Raw genomic sequence first — 16,651 nt, forward strand, 5'->3', positions numbered from 1 at the left:
GAAGATGACAACGGCTCGATGACGGCGGCTAAGACTATACGGTCGCTTGCGCGTTATGTGCACCGAAATAACGGGCTGCAGTGGACTGATAATTATTTCGATGCCAAGGGTTCATCGTGTATAATTGAGAACGTGAGTAAACACTTAAGTGACTTTAATTCAATTTTCTCCCTGTACACCCGCTGTATATTATCACGTGGCAAAGGTCTCGCGCCGCTGCGGCTCTCGACGGCGGTTTTACGTAGGCACATGCTAAAACATCGATTGATTCTAATCTTGGACGCGAATCAAATACGCGTAACGCGATATATTGCGCGAATAGATTTAATTGGTCGTTCGTAGTAATCGTGACAAAATTATAATGTGCGTAATAACACCTAACGTGATTAAAATACTTGAGGAATAAAAATGATGACTTGACGTATCTTTCTATCATCATATTTTCTTACAGGAATCGATGATGGCACGTGTTGGAGAAGTTAAACACAGTCGATAATATCGTTTTTAAGACTTTGCGACTTCATTCACCGTTTGCCGAGTCGTCGTTATTGTAATGGAGTGTCATTATGAGTTAGGGGCATTGCAGGAGGAAATAAAGCTGTGCTTTTTACGCGCGTTTCTTGCGCATGGTTTTGAATGGAAGGAATTTAAGACCCTTTGTCTCGATAACGACAAGGCGCGCGCGCGCGCGCGAGTATATCCACATCGTTTGTGGGCTGTCCCGCATAATTGCAGTTGCAGCAATTCACCTCTGTTGTGTGCATTCAGGTCGGGTCATAGGCGACGACAACGCGCAGTACGCGGATGTGGACTAAGAGGTGGAGGGCGACAATGTATAGATACAACGCAACGGTATAGATACGAGGTAACGGGAGGAAATTGGAGGCTGGACACCGGCTGACCGATCAGTGCCGCGTGGCACTACCGAGAGAATGATCTCTCCCCAAGTATATCGCTCGATACTAATTGGTTCTATGTTACGGTCGACGTATTAAGGAAATTAAAGTTCTCGAGATATCAACGCTCGAGCGTTCCTGTTCACCTAGTTTTGATCGTCCGTACCTGTCGTTTGTTTAGTCAAACGAGATATAAAGCTATACCTCTTTCCCCTCCAAAGAATAATTTCATATTGGAATAGTTTCGCGACTCCCGCATCCTTGATGATTGCGATACGCCGCATAGCTCCGAGGATTAATCTTACATATGAATGCGTACGGGTTTATCGCTTGAATGACTTCTTTGGACGTGCGTAAGATGTGTCACGGTGGCGCACTTTCCTGTCTCTCCGTGCTAGATCAAAAGTAACGAGACTAAGCTACCATAGATAGTTTCAATCTGGATACCGTTAAATGTTACGACGTTCGCCGCCCGACGTCGCGGCATGTGCATACCGCGCCATAAACAAAACAACGAATGAGCTCCTTTTGCAGGTAGCTGCCTGCCTGACAGTCTTGTATCTGTGACAAGAAAGTGGGACGCGTGAAATATGCGTCTGGTTACGGCAGGCGCCAAAATAACATGTAACGCCTCGTGCAAGCAGAGATGCATTCACCGTGAATGCAACGTGTACGTAAGCCGCGAGACCGATATAAACAGAGCCGCGCATAAATGGATCTGTTTGTCGCCGTGACAAATCCACGAGAGCATTCGAGACCGACATCTACCTTCATTCTACAGATGTTACGACGTTTATATTGTTAGTAAACGAAATTTGGCAATGTGCGAAGCGAAAAAAAGATGATGTTAAAAAAGAGCAGCTTTTCGCTCGAAAAGAGCATAAGTAAAGGAAATAGTGTTTTTTTTTTGTAGATTTTGACTTCTTGGTTATTCTCTAAAGTTATTCAAAAGTTCATGGTGTACGGGGAACACCTCGAAAATGTAATAAGAATATTGAAATTTGGATAAACACACCATTTGTGCTCAATTTTCGAAGTTTCCCAAACGCTACAAATTGTTAATAATTTTATCGTATCTATGAGGTCAAAAAAACTATTTCCTCTACTTATACTTTTTTTTTTTTAGCAAAAATCTGCCTTTTTTTAACATCCTTTTTTTTACTTCGTACATTACCAAATTTCGTTTAACAATATAAACGCAGTAACATTATTTATTTACATTTTTTGGGGCAGAAATCAATCTTTTTTTAATATCCTTCGTCCCGCATTTCAAGGCGCGGTTATCTATATATTCATCGAATTTTCAATGTCTGGTTAATGATATTTGCGATTTTATCAGTTGATAATTTTTACACAATCGAAATGATTCTTGACCTCGCGCGTGATTCTTGACCGCTACTTTATACACGACGTGAAAATATTTCCTCTTAATCATTAGCTCAAGTGGCTTTAAGGCATCCCGCTAATTAAGCCTGACGAGACCGTGGTGCGGAATGCATGAGCGGTATTGTGTCATGCGAAATCTCCTCGCGTACACAACACGTCATTATACACGTGTGTACATATTTATTCATATGGTGACACACACATATATGATGTTGTGACCACATTTCATGTAAATGTAACAAAGCGATTTCAACGGGCGCGAATACCTTCTCCGGTCATTCGAAATCTTTACCTGAACATACATGGACGTTAAAGTTGCTAATATGCGTTCCTTTTCTGCTCTATTCCTCTCGATATGTCATCAGTCGGCAATTTATGGTTATTTATATAGGGTTGCCGTAAAAATCAGGGAAATTGAAAACGGCCAAGGAAATCAGAGAGACAAGTTAATGGGATGTTGCAACATTTTTTGGAAAATTAAAATTCTTGGCTTCAAAGAATAATATTCATACATCACATGTTTTGGAATACTATCAACTTAACAATAAAATGCAAACAGTGTCAGCAACATTAATAGTAATTTATATTACTATGTTAAATTGCTCTCTTAACAAAATATTTAACGGTTTCTAAACCAGGACGCAAATATTAAAAATTTCAAAATGTTGTTGAAAATCAAGGAAAATCATGAAATTTTCTTTAGAAATTAGAGAAAAGGATATGGAATTTTATGATAAGGAATTTGAGGCAACTCAGCTATATGATAACCTCAGATTAGATAGATTCTGGGTAGGTCAACAAATGGAACTATAGCTTACATACCGCAGTCTACATATCAACTTCGACCACGTTCTTTACGATGTGCGGTTTGTGGTTAATTAATATTTTTGCTGCGTGTGGTCACACAACCAACTGCTGCGTTACTATCATTTAGGTTCGTAAATCACAAATGCTTCAGCACAAAGTATTATAACAATTTCGATACTGGAATGTTGGCCTATCTTCCACGTGTGCGTGATTTTATTCGTAATCATATAATTTTTATTATTATTCATTAATTCAGGGGGAAATAAATTTTGTGTTTATATATAACCACGTAATCTAATTATATTTAATATAATTTCGTGTTAATTAATATTACTATTTCACAATATTATAATTTTAATTGAGGTTTATATTTTCGAGGCTTCGTAAATACGATAATCTAGATAAAAGAAATATTATTCTATAGTTTTATATAACTTTTATTTTACACACAAAATGTGCTATCTCTTAAAAAATTTCAAAATATCATACATATGGTAAATCGTGTTATTACAGTTTAAAATGTAGAAGCCTATATGTCGAAATCAACTGTTACGTTAATGTTAACGTAACAGTAAATATCTATCAACGCAACCGGAATATTTGGAGATTGCTCAAAGAAATGTATGTACGACCATCCAGATGCCGTGCGAATCGTTGCATTTTTGTAAATGCCTTGGAATTCGGCCCGCAAAATTGTACGTTGCAGAATGGTAACGCGGTTATGTTCGGTCCACGAAGTCACCGGTCACAGGAAAATCAAGGTTCGGACAATAAAACGTAAATTCAGGCGAATATTCGATAAGAACGTGATTCCTGAATAGGGATTAGAACGAACGACTGCATGTAGCTCATTTGACGATTGCAGCAGGTGCATATTATACGCGCTTCGGACCAGATAGATCTCGCGCGAATTCATAAAGCAGTCCTTTGTACGAACATTTTATGTGTTCTACGGTTTTTATGGAAATTTCACGCGTCAGTGTTCGCCTTTCGATTGGTCCGAGAACGGCAGAGATAGAAGAGAAGAAGAAGAGTAAAGATAACGAGAATGACACGCCGTCGCGGATATCCCAGCTCGAAATTTCTCGCGTGAAATATCGCTGTGCCTTCTTGAAAATCCTCCTCGTTTTAACAGTCTTGCTAGTCTGTCGCCGGATAACATAGTTTAATCCCTAATCGCGTTAAACAGACGATAGCGCCGGGGATTTTTCAACGATCAATGGGTAGTCGCTAAATGCTTGTGCCCGTTAATGGCCGATCGGGAGAGAAGGATGAGACACGTTTCGATTCCCTGTTCAGCTCTAAGATAAGTAGGTAATCTGCCTGTCGCTATTAAATGCTCGCTCGTCTCTCTCGCTGCTTCTCCGGTTTACTCGAATTTAATCGTATGTCCTATGACGTAATTCAGCATTTGTACGTGAAGCAGATTCGATTTTACTTGGAGCAAATTACCAAGACGTTCCACTAATTTTACGGTCAACCACCGATATATACTTCCCCTGACAGTATTGAACTCCCGCGAGGAACAAAGCGTCTACTCAGTGCACTTTGACCGATAACGTGGCTAGATAAGGAGCTTCCCAGGGATCATATGACGTTAATTATCTACAAACTACTTGCAAACTGCGATGGCACAATACGGCGTTCTGTGCGTGTTTCGCACGAGCAATTTACGCCGAAATTCTGTGCGCGCGCATGCTAGTAGTTTTTTTGCTTGGTAAGATCGTTCGTAATCCGGCTGAGCAAATTAAAACGGTAAAGAGCACCGGTAAACAGCTATGTAATTACGAGTACGCATAACTAAAAGACTCTAATCAACGTGCTAATAATGCGATTTTTAACGTCATAAAACAACAAAGCGGCATTATCTCTTTTAGCCGGAAAATCTAATTAAAACGAGAATCACAGCGGCCATGGCGGGAAATCGAGATAATTAGAGGTTCACGATTATCATGTGCGAAATCAATTATGTGTGTTTTATAATGTTGCATTTTACGGAGTCTCCACCGTCTCGCGTGGCGAACCGACGTATCATATATCAAGCTGCGTAACAATGCGCTTGTCGCGAGAGCTCCTTTAATTTACTCGCGCCGCTCGTGGAGTCCGTGTGCCGCGGTAGACCGTATCGTGGTGGTGGAGCAGCGGGTGGAAGAGCCAACTTCTTCCGCCTGACCATCGATAGATACAGGGGCACGGCCGCGGCGGCCGTCCGTCGAATATACGAGCCACTTACGACCGGGCGCAACCACGTATGTGCATTCCTGGTCCTTCACGCGCAGGGGAGATACAAGCCCCTCGGTGTCTTTAATATGCGACAGACAAGCTGACCTCGCCCTTTCCGCGCCGGTACTTGTTTCAGACTATTATCCAAGTACGTAGCTACGTGGCTACCTACTCCACGCTTACTCCCAGAGAATTTATAATAACCGCGCTATGGAGTTACCGCGGAAGCGTGCCATACCGTTCGTCCCGCACGACCACGCCGTGACCATGCCACGCTACGCCACGCCGTGGTATATGTACCACACGAGAAAGCGTCGGGTCCCAGCCGTATAATAGATCGAGAGGGACGACGAGAGACGCGACGGTCAAGTTCTGTACAGTCTCCGGCTCCTTCTTACCTATCCGCCTCGCGAGGCGCACCAGCTTGTCTGTCTTGGCGGCGTCTCTCACCGTGCTAGATAAAGAAGACCTATAGCCGAGCGAAGGATATCCGTTTTATGACGCTGTACAATAAGAACTTCAATCAGTTAATAATTACCGGTGATATAACGCACCGCAACACCTTGGAGGCTCGTATGGATAACTTACGGTGGTTTCTTACGCATGTTTAACAGTAAAATCGTTAATGACAAACCGCGCGATAAAGTTGGCTGTTACGTCGAGGCGTTGATAGTTTATGTAACGTGCCGTTAGAGATATCGAATGGCGAAGGAGGAAGTTAGTTGAGATGATATTAAGGTTCTTAAAAGAACCAGCGGTAAAGTAGAATAAAGATGCCCAGGTGTCGTCGGAAGAGAAGTTGATGATGATGATGACGACGACGACGACAACGACATCGACATCAACGTCGACGACATCAGCGACGACATCGGCGACGATGACGTCGTACCAACCGAGTCACTCGTTGATACGATAGTGATGGATTTTATATCCTCCACTGTCATCCAAGCGGCTTCCCTTTCCAAGCATATGTCACTCGGCAAATGGCAGCGCCAAGCTGCTTGCTGCACTTTGTGCTATAAACCATGGCGTATAATGCCTCTCTTATTCCGCGTCCATCACCTTCTCCTTCTGCATCATCGTCGCTCCTCGCTCCGTTCTCGGCTCGTCTACCTCTGCCACGGTGTAACCACCACGGCTGCGCCACGGCTCGCTGAATTCCCAGGAAGGTTTGTCGGGTAGCAATTGGATGTAGTTACGCATCGAATGACGATGCAGCCGATGTGCAGGGGGCCGGCGCTATCTCTTCGACCGCGTTCATCCCCGCGCCGCATTCCCGCGGAGGAAACTGGATCCAGGATGCGTTTCCCGGAAAGCATTGTCCGCAAAATGTACGCGGTCAGCAATCGGCTGAAACTACTCGCGAATTTGACCGCATCGTGCCGTTGCATTTCTGCGTCCTTTGCCGTGTACGTGCATCACACGCGTGCTGTAGCGAATGAGAGAACCGGCACGATGCAATTGCATTGACATTCCATGATATTTGATCGTCGCTTCAATTCCCTCCGTGAAATTCAAAGGGTAAATAGTGATACGTGATTGAAGAAGATCAATCCCAAAAAAATCAGTACGCGACTACTTTGACATGTGACTATTAAAAAAAAATTTTACGTAGATCAGAGAATTCCAAAAAATTACTGTAACAAGATTATTGCGAAATTATGTTGATACAAAAAAGTGTTTTAATTAAAAATTTGCATTTCTCTTCAATTTAAATTATTATTATTATTAAATTTATTTTGCACGCAAAGCACATTTTCAATTTCAAACAAGGCAACAATTATCAATCCTTATTATTGTCAATGTTGTCAATTAATGGACATTTGACGAAGTAAGATATTATTCAGCAGTTAATTAATTCGTCGTCTATTGGCTGATGTCTCTCGTTGGAAATGTCAATAAGACCGCGCGTTTTCCATGCGAGCAGCTGTGCTCACATTGTCCGGGCCTATCCCGATTTAACAATCCACCCTCGTGCGCGTTGTTAACCCGACCACGCGTGCCCCGCCATTTCTTCCATTACCGACTCGCAGGACGGAAATTTATTCGTCCTTCTACCTCCGACCTAGCTCTCATGGGTCCGTTACCACTACGTACTCGGAATATGAGTAGCGCACACAGTCCGCACCTTCTTAGCGGGTAAGAGAAAGACCTGGAATTAATATTTCTCTCTGCAGTCATGCACGCCCTACCTCGTTCACCATCGCTCGTTTTCTACGGCGGATTCTCGGGAAACTGCGAAAAGAATTTAAATTCGGTACCCCGCGTTCGCGCACGACGGTAAGATGAGGACTATATGTCATATCGCAAAGTTCACCAACGGTCGCGCACCGACGTCGCTTATTCCTTACTTTGATAAAACAGAGTTTGAATTTTTACGCGTTCACACAGAGTTGAATATTTCCAGCCGCAGTCTGAATAGCAGTTTGTCTCACACACATACACACACTCACACACATTCATACACGTGCAAGAAGAAATGAAAATTTCTATTCCACTTATTTAATTCTAGATTATACGCGAGCATAATAAGTGATCATCCAATTTTTCTCGTAATAAGAGAAATGTTACGAAACTTGCAGTATATATATGAAGTATTCTGTATTTTTTCTCTGCACTCTTTTTTCTAACGTATCTTTTAATAAAAAAACTTGTCTTTTTTCTTGTTGCAGGATCGAGGAGCCTCAACGAGGGTTGAACGTTACGACAACAGCGGTAAGTGATGCATAAGTATTTTAATACCAAATATGTCTAACTTTTCGCTCAAGAAAGGCAAGACGCTCTCCGTGACGCGTAATGGCGCGGGTTAATGAGAATCGCTCTAGGTGCAGATAAGGTAACATTACTCGAATTCACCCGAGCAAGTTTACGATTGCTCTTTGTAATCCCAGGGTTTTACCCGATATTTGGGAATTTATTACCGGTACGCTTGCCTAACGATCATCTCTCTCACTACAAAGACAAGTTGCGATCAAGATTTTCAATTTAATAGCACTCAAGATATTATTTCGCCTTTGTAATTAATTATGTTTCTATCTCATTATTGATAACAACAAAAAGATATACTTCTAATTATGAAAACACTCACAGACACTTTAAATTATCCAAAGGAATTTTAGTCACTCGAGTCGACAGTACTTGCTGAAATCGCCGTAAAAGGAGAGAAAACCGTACAACTCTTACATTCTTCTTGCGGTAAAATGCTCCGACACCTTGCTGCACAATTCCTTTCCATCGACTGAATCTGTCACTAGCTATTTTCTCGTCCGATGGTTTACTGTTTCTCCCATGCATTGGCTGTCGCTGGGATGTCGCCTAAAGTCCACGTTAAATTAATTCCGTTACGTCTTTTTAATCGCAATTTCAAGAAAGATTTAAATAATATTATCTGAAATTCGCTCACGCCTTGAGTGCGATAAAATTGAGAAATGCGGGAATGACTATCGATTGAAATAACAAGAAATTCGATTATACAGAAAATAGAACGTTCATTAATAGAATTGTACTATTGTACACGTGCAATCGTGATATATGTATGTGTAATACAATAATAGGCGTCTCGTTAGAGTCTATAAATCATCAATTCCTCGCATATCTTTGTACCGCGCCTAGATAAAGTGTAGAACGTGCTCGAATCGTGCATACATGCTGTACATCGTGTAGATCTAAGTTTATAATTGAAATACGTAGATTACCTATTCCACACACGCATTGGAATCAAGCCAATTGACGCACAGAATGTACTCGTAACAGTGCTGCAGCTTTACACGGGACATAAGTTAGTTTAGCGCTGAAGTGCGGAAATGGATAACTCTAACATACTAACGTCTTAGAACCAAAAGTACGAGACATGTATTCATTCGTAATTCTTGAATACTGCATGGAACGTGTGAATTTTCCTTGGCTGAGGAATATTTTTATACGATATTCTTAGGAAGCGCGCATAAAAAGAGATATCACTGACAAAAAATGTTAGGAAGTTTCACAAAGAGAAACGAAAAATTACGACATCCCATTAAACTCGAAACCAATTTTTTATTACTTGACGAAGGGTTGAGTTCTTTATTACTTAATACAGTTTGCTTAATATTGAGAAAAAGATTAAAGAGTTATCGACATGATATATGATAGATCCATTTGAGATGTATTATATTATTTATTCGTATCTATAACTATCTCGATCATCTTGAGCTCGATTCATCGCGGAACATTGGATACCGGTTTGAAAATGTCGTTCGGGACGGTTATACGTTGAACGTTACAGACGATTCCTCATACTTCTTCGGCGCATCTGTCTTCCTTCTATCTCGCAATGCTGCAATGGTGCGAGATAGAAAGGATCAGAGGCGATCATACGCCGGCGGCAGGTCTGAATAAACGTTGGAATTTGATCTCATGTTTGCGTCTCGCGATAGAGAGCCACGAAGGGACTGTAGTCAGTGGGAGCGCGATGAGTAGGAGAATAGAAAAAGAAGAAGAAGAAGAAGAAGAAGAAGAAGAAGAAGAAGAAGAAGAAGAGTGAGATCGAGTTGACGATTCCCCATCTTTGTTTGGCTACCGCGAGATATCTCGAGTGCCAGTGTAACGCGGTAGGACGGTACGTAATTAACGCCTCATGTAGATGCTATCGCTGTCGTGGACGCGAAGGTAGTCCGCGTGACGACCGGTAATGTACGGTCTTGTTGCGTTGTAATGGAATATTATTATCGGTCAACATCAAGAGACTCGTGGGGAGTTAGGCTATCTAATGGTACCGATGGTGGATCCGCAAACGCGACGCGTCTCGATGGCGTCTACGACGACGTACGTTTTTCTATCGTCGCTTCAACGTCGCACAATCCGCTCGGCGCCGTTTTCATAATCTGTGGGTTATGCATCCGTCGGGACACGATGCAACGAAAGAGATATTTCTCGCTAAGTTGCACCGGGAAAGATGTACCGGTTTATCCCCGGCACTTTTACGGCCCGCGCTAACCGCGAGTCGCGAGCGAAATATGTGAAATTATCGAGCGAAATAAAAGGAAACGTAGAACCGCGCGAAGTTTATATGCGCCTTTAAACATGGCTAACGCGCGTTTTAGAGCGTGAGAAGTGTTTGCGGGCGCGTTTTGTAACGAGTCACCGATACAACTCTCTTTTCACTGTCTGCGTTTAATGGTCACTTAAAATATAGATAAGTGAATATAATTTTTAGGGCATGATAATTAAAAGGAATTTGAGAATATTTGTAAGGTAATCTAATCGGATCAGTTCTACAAATTTTATAGAAAATAATAGAGACAATTAAATAGAAAGATTGTAATTGGAACATATAACTGTTATTTAAATATGATACGTAATTAGAGTAATATACAATAAATATGAAATTAGAAACAAGCTGGATTTATGAGATGATATAGAAATTGAGTTATATACATACTTATAAAAATTAATAATACGAGTAAAAAAGTATTTCTTATAAACTTCCATCGTCAAAGTTACATAATAACGTCACTTGAGTCACATTAAGTTTACGTTATGTTTACAACATATTTTTTGTCTAAATCTATACGACAGAATACGCTGTTGTAAGCTAATCGTTGTTCATTGAATTCTCAATGTCTATGATATTATAACACTTTTATTTTTTATATATATATATATATTTCGAATTATATTTCTCTGAATGCCCTCCGGACTTACTTTTATCATCGGAACTATTTCAAGATAGAAAAATACAATTTCGATATATAGATTCGAAAGTTCGTTTTCGTAACCTCGTTTTGTCACGTTGAATTGGAGCGTATATCCACTATTCTTAACAAAATTAAATCTCGAAACTCATTTACGGCCGCGCCGCAGTAATTTCAAAGCAGTTTAACGAGCGACTCGGAAACTTTATTGAGTATAATCGGCGCAGAGGATTTGGTGTCGACCGGCCGCATTTACCGGAATGGCGCGGACAACCGACGGTGCGCGAAGACAATGCCTGGGACGTCTGCACGGGAGGAACGAGAGGTTCAACGAAAGAAGGCGGGAACGATTGCAAAGAGCCATTGTGCGAAACTCTCGCTGTCGAACTTTGTTGTGACTTCCTAAAAAGTCGTAAAAGACGCCTGGCGGAAGGTAATGCATCCACGACTGACGGAACCTTTCTGTGCTTCGTTCTTCTCCGTCTTTGCTGCACCGAATTCACTTCAAGGGCGTTTTTCCACGCTTGTTTGCACGATGATGTGTGACACGCGTCTTCGCCAATGGTTTTCTTCCTTCTCACCTATCCTTTCAACTAACGTGAATTCCTTATTTCGTTTCTCTACGCCTCGAATTTTAACCATCACTATTTCTTTCATCAATAATTATTGGATAAATATCACTGAAAAAAATTCTGGTTGAAAATGAACAAATCAGAATTTCCTGGTTAAATTTTTTAGAATTTTAGTTGAAATAACCGGAATTCTGGTTGGAACAATATTTCTCGTAAAATCTACTAGAGTTCTTATTGTTACCAGAATAATTACATCAATCAGAATTCTAGTTACTCAACTAGAATATTCTAGAAAATTATTATTTGACTATTTTCCACCGGAATTACTATTTTATCTAAGCAAATCATTTTTTTCAATATAATAAAATTTATCAAAGATATTTACATTCAAATATTTCGTATTTTGTTCGATACAATATAAATTTTTTGTTCTGAAAGTATCTGCTGTCATATAAATTGAGAATATTATTATATAAATATTACAGACGAATATATAAAAGCAGTGCAATTTATAATGCCTTGAAATATATTAACATTTAACTATATAATTTACGAATAACTGTTATTTAATTGTTTTTTGACGATAGTTAGTGACGATAATTTTATAATATCTTGCGAATAAGCTTTCTGCTGCCTTGCCCGTTCCTGTAGCGATCTTTCAGTTAAGGAGATCGTAATCCATCGCACAAGTGTGGAAGATTGCCGTCGGTATAGTTAGACGTCATTTAATAAAGCGTGTAAAAAGGAAAGACGGGAGAAAGTAATGTGCAAAGTATGAAATAATGATGAGGCAGCAGGATATACCTATGCGATTAAATATAGAGAAGGTGCATATCGAGGAGGATCGTGGCTAAAAGGAGGGAAAAAGGAAATGAAGAGAGAAAGAGAGAGAGAGAGAGAGAGAAAATATTAAAGAAAGGGAAAAAAGAGCGAAGTATGGGCGTTCCTTTCAAAGTGAAAATTGAGTCGCGATTACGTACTTTACGGCTCCGACAATTTTCGAAAAATATTACCCGACGCCGGGTATAACAGTGCGCTCGTAAAATCAGCATATTCCCGTAGGAGTTCGGTATTATGAATTTCCTGGGAAAAAGAAAGCAAAGGCCGTGATGTAAAGCGAGGATGTTTCAAGGGCGAAGTTTATTTGCCAAGTTTACGTGTCGGACCGATGGAATGAATTTCCCTTTCATCTGTATTCCGTTCTCAGCGGGACGAACATAGCGACGTGATTACCCTGACGAAACTATGAGAAGCGATCCCAGAAGTACGTCGATCTCCGTGCGAGCGTGATACAATCAGGAGTAACCGTCTTTCGCATTACGGTTTGGCCATTCTCGACAGACGACGACCGACTATGCGGGAACGAAGGGAAAGCTTTTTACTTCAAAAAAGATCCGAAAACACGATTATTCTTGTCTCCGCAATGCGGAAACGAGAACGATGCGATTGCATGTGCGGTTCTTACGGCATGATGGAGAATATAGAGATATTTTCTCTTTTTTGCAATAGAACGTATCTGCTGAGAGTGTCGTCTCATTTTTCGAGCTGCATTTGTCAGTTGATACGTCAGACTTGCAAGACAGCTTTTTGACGTCTTACGTCCTTGTGAAGATTATTATTCACGGCCAAAACTTTATTCTCATCACGAGCCTTATTAGATTCAGCCTCCAGCGCTACACACTGAGAGAAAGACTTAAAAATTTGTGAGATAATGTTTATTTCACTGTGAAGTAAATCTTCATTTAAATACGACGATAATTTATTCCTAGTAAATAAACTATTTTCATTTTTTTTTTTAGTAATTAATGAGATATATTTCATAGAATGTATATTTCGTCATCACAATCAATTTTCTAAATAACCAAATAAATATCGAGAAAACACATGTAACATTGCGAATCTTTCGACTTTTTTTCTCAGTATATTTACTCAAAATACTCTAATAAAGAAAACAATAGTGTATTGTTTTCTTTATTAGACACCTCGTTAATTATTGTTCACTATCGCTTTATATCGTGTTTACGGTATATTTCTAATGTTTTTAATAAACACGCTGCACACAGGGTTAACAGTTTCTTTTTCTTTTTTTTTTGCATTATTCAGCTTCCATTAACAATAAGTACTCTCAGAAAATTCACGACAGAATAAACGCCTCTATCTAGCCACGACGTACATATCTCATCGCGCGGGTTCTTTGTCGCAGTGTTCCTTTCTCAACACGCGACCAGTTTGCATCAGCATCAGCATAGTTCATGGCAAACGTGCCCTACGTGAGCGTTACATTTGTCCGCGTTTGTTGTGTGTTGTTGCGCGCACGCTCGCATCCGGGGAACCCCGTGCTCCCCATTCAAAGCGGGTTTCCTGCCCACATCGTAATTCACATAACGGTTCGCGCAGAAATTGTGGCATATCGAAAGCGCGAATTGCATCGACGGCACCGTGAAATTACACTGTATCGGCGATGCCGAGCGGGCTCTCGAGCCGCGTCTCGCGCTGCTGCCGGCACTTCAAGCACGCAGGAAATACGGCAGAATGGTCGTTAATACGATCGGTGCGTAACTATACTTAAGTTTCGAAGTTCGATTTATACCCGCCATTCAGGACAATAATCAGAGCAGCCGCGTGCCCTTTTACACATGTTTAATCAAACTGACGTCAGGCTTTCCGCCAATCAATAAAAACATGAATGAATATTTTAATATATCGTATGGTAATTGAACGGTAATCTCATTCAAAAATAAAATAAAATAAAATGATATATATGAATTTTAATATTTTGCGCGAAAATTGTTTTATTAAACTACAAAATATCATTTGAAAATAAAATTGAATTCTGTGAATAAGAGCAGGATAAATTAATAAGAATTGGAGGCTCTAATGAAATAAATCAATTACATGAAAATGCTTTAAGAGTCAGAACACAAGTTCTTGATGTGTACATTATTGCATTAAGAGCAGGATATTTACAGACACGCGTTGAATTGATACTTTGAATGAAACTTATTATTATTAGAACACTTATAGATTATTTACGGAATAAAATCCACACCAAAATTATTGATAATATTTATATCCTTAAAATTCTTTTCAAATATTATCTTTATATATAACGGAATCAATATGATGCTATACCTTTTGTGCTACGCAAGACAATCATGGAGAGTATTGTAACCGTTATTATTCAACGCGACAACATCGAATAAGTGCAGCTACTTTGCCTTCAGCGCACGTCGACCAATTAGACCATGCTATCATCTATTCACTGAAGTTAGATTGCAAACGTGTTTCAATATGTATATTATCCTTGTGACCATTATGTGGAGAGAGATATGTCTTCTAGAATGTTATCTTGTATTCATATTAGGCGTATCAAATTTAAGAAATATTAGAAACAGATATTAGAATTTCAGATATCGTGGAATAATTTTTAGTTTTTAACAACATTTTTATACTTTTTTGTTATATGATACTTTATTGTATAAAAATGCATATTGATTATTTAACGCTGATTATTTTGCTCGATGCACAATGTACCGAAGCGATTGAATCTTGCAGTCTCATTAGTTGCGAAATTCACATACATAAAATATTATATTTCTATGAAGTATCACTGCTTCAAATTTTTCCCTTAGCATTGTTAACGTGTGTGTGTGTGTTCAAAGATTACAATTTTCAAAAGAGAAACTGTGTAAGAAGAGAGAAACCATAAAAGAGAAAGGAGATAACCATATTCATTAGATGTTCATCTTGCAATGTAAGAACGGACAATCATATCATTGAAAATTGAAAAAAATATACGTGTAATTGAGTGAAAAAAGTCCCTGATGGATCAGAATAAAAGACTTTTTTCGAGACATTATTAAATAATATCGAGAAACGAAAATACATGTTCATGTATGTAAGCCTTTATATCGCGGCGAAGAAGATAACATACGGGGCGAATCTCAGTTGAAGCGCATAAAAAATGCCATTCTTGAAGAACGAAGGAGTATAAAGAGAAGATAGTTCCTGTATATTCTGGAGACAGGAAGCCACCCGGCCTCTATATTCTGTTCCTTATCTTATTTCTTTTGCCCTTTACTCTACTCGAGGAACGGCTACATCGAGTAAAAGTAAAAGAACTTTTTCAACAAAGAAACGAGAGATTAATCCCGGATTCGAACGGATAAAAGGAAACGACGGGCACAGTAATCGCGCGTTCTTGGTTATATTTTTCCACGTCTTTGTATTACGTATGCTACGTCCGTTAAATCAATTTGTCGATGATGTTTAGCGTAATCTTCAACCAATATCGAATAAGCGATTTGGGTTCTTTTTATTATGAAAAAAGATTTTGTCAAATAAGCAAGCTTATTTCTTTCCCCGAGTATCACGTAGTATTTTTCGCAGGCGGCTTATCTGATAATTTGTAAGTCCATGCAAAACGAATAATTCTCCAGGACGCGATGTAAAGTCTCCCCGCTAATCTTCGGTCGGTTTAATTAACCAACGTGATCGCTCTCCCATTGCTCATACGAAAATTCTTCGCCAAATTGGACCTTCCCTCCTGATTGTTACCCAAGTTGACATGAACCATGTGATTATCCTCCCCCCCCCCTCCCACCTCTTCGATTTGCCGTCGTCGTCCATCTATCCCGCCTCCGTTAAGTTTGCACAGGTATTCGATCTTCTGAGATCGGAATAAGAGGATCGCTGACGAAGGTAGCTACGGGGAAGGCCGGGGGGATTTGTAGGAACACAGACGGAGGTACGAAGCGCCTCGGTGGAGGCGAGAAGAAGTACTGTACAAAGTACAGAAGGGGAGACAACGAAGGCGCAAGGGGGAAAGGCGCCCGCATTCCTTCACGCTTATTGGTTTCATCAGATTGCTTTGCTTCTATTAGGTAGTGATGTCTATACGGATACCACGTATCGCCGGCACGTTCTCTAATACCCCGGAGGAACACCAAACAAATGAAACGGCATGTTCCGTCCTTCGTCCTCCTTACTACATCTCCTCTATATCCGCAACCGTACACCTCTATCTCTCTCTTCACCACGAGTTCAGACGAGTCGTTCAATACTATTTGTGCAATATAGGAGCGAGAAACTACAC

At 40.2% G+C, this 16,651-nt stretch overlaps 2 protein-coding genes across 2 annotated transcripts in view; one reads left to right on the plus strand and one right to left on the minus strand.

Moving 5' to 3' along the window:
* Positions 1 to 16,651, minus strand: part of LOC108753574 (autophagy-related protein 16-1) — a 424,436-nt gene that overhangs the window by 99,307 nt on the left and 308,478 nt on the right. The window lies entirely within an intron of this gene.
* Positions 1 to 16,651, plus strand: part of LOC108753573 — a 178,615-nt gene that overhangs the window by 38,359 nt on the left and 123,605 nt on the right. Inside the window, exon 2 of the mRNA XM_018495268.1 lies at positions 7,985 to 8,027. The gene's annotated coding sequence lies outside the window, so the exon portion shown is untranslated. The remainder of the gene's footprint in view (positions 1 to 7,984; positions 8,028 to 16,651) is intronic.

The sequence above is a fragment of the Trachymyrmex septentrionalis genome, unplaced genomic scaffold, assembly GCF_001594115.1.
Source record: "Trachymyrmex septentrionalis isolate Tsep2-gDNA-1 unplaced genomic scaffold, Tsep1.0 scaffold7, whole genome shotgun sequence".
NCBI classification, from domain to species: domain Eukaryota; kingdom Metazoa; phylum Arthropoda; class Insecta; order Hymenoptera; family Formicidae; genus Trachymyrmex; species Trachymyrmex septentrionalis.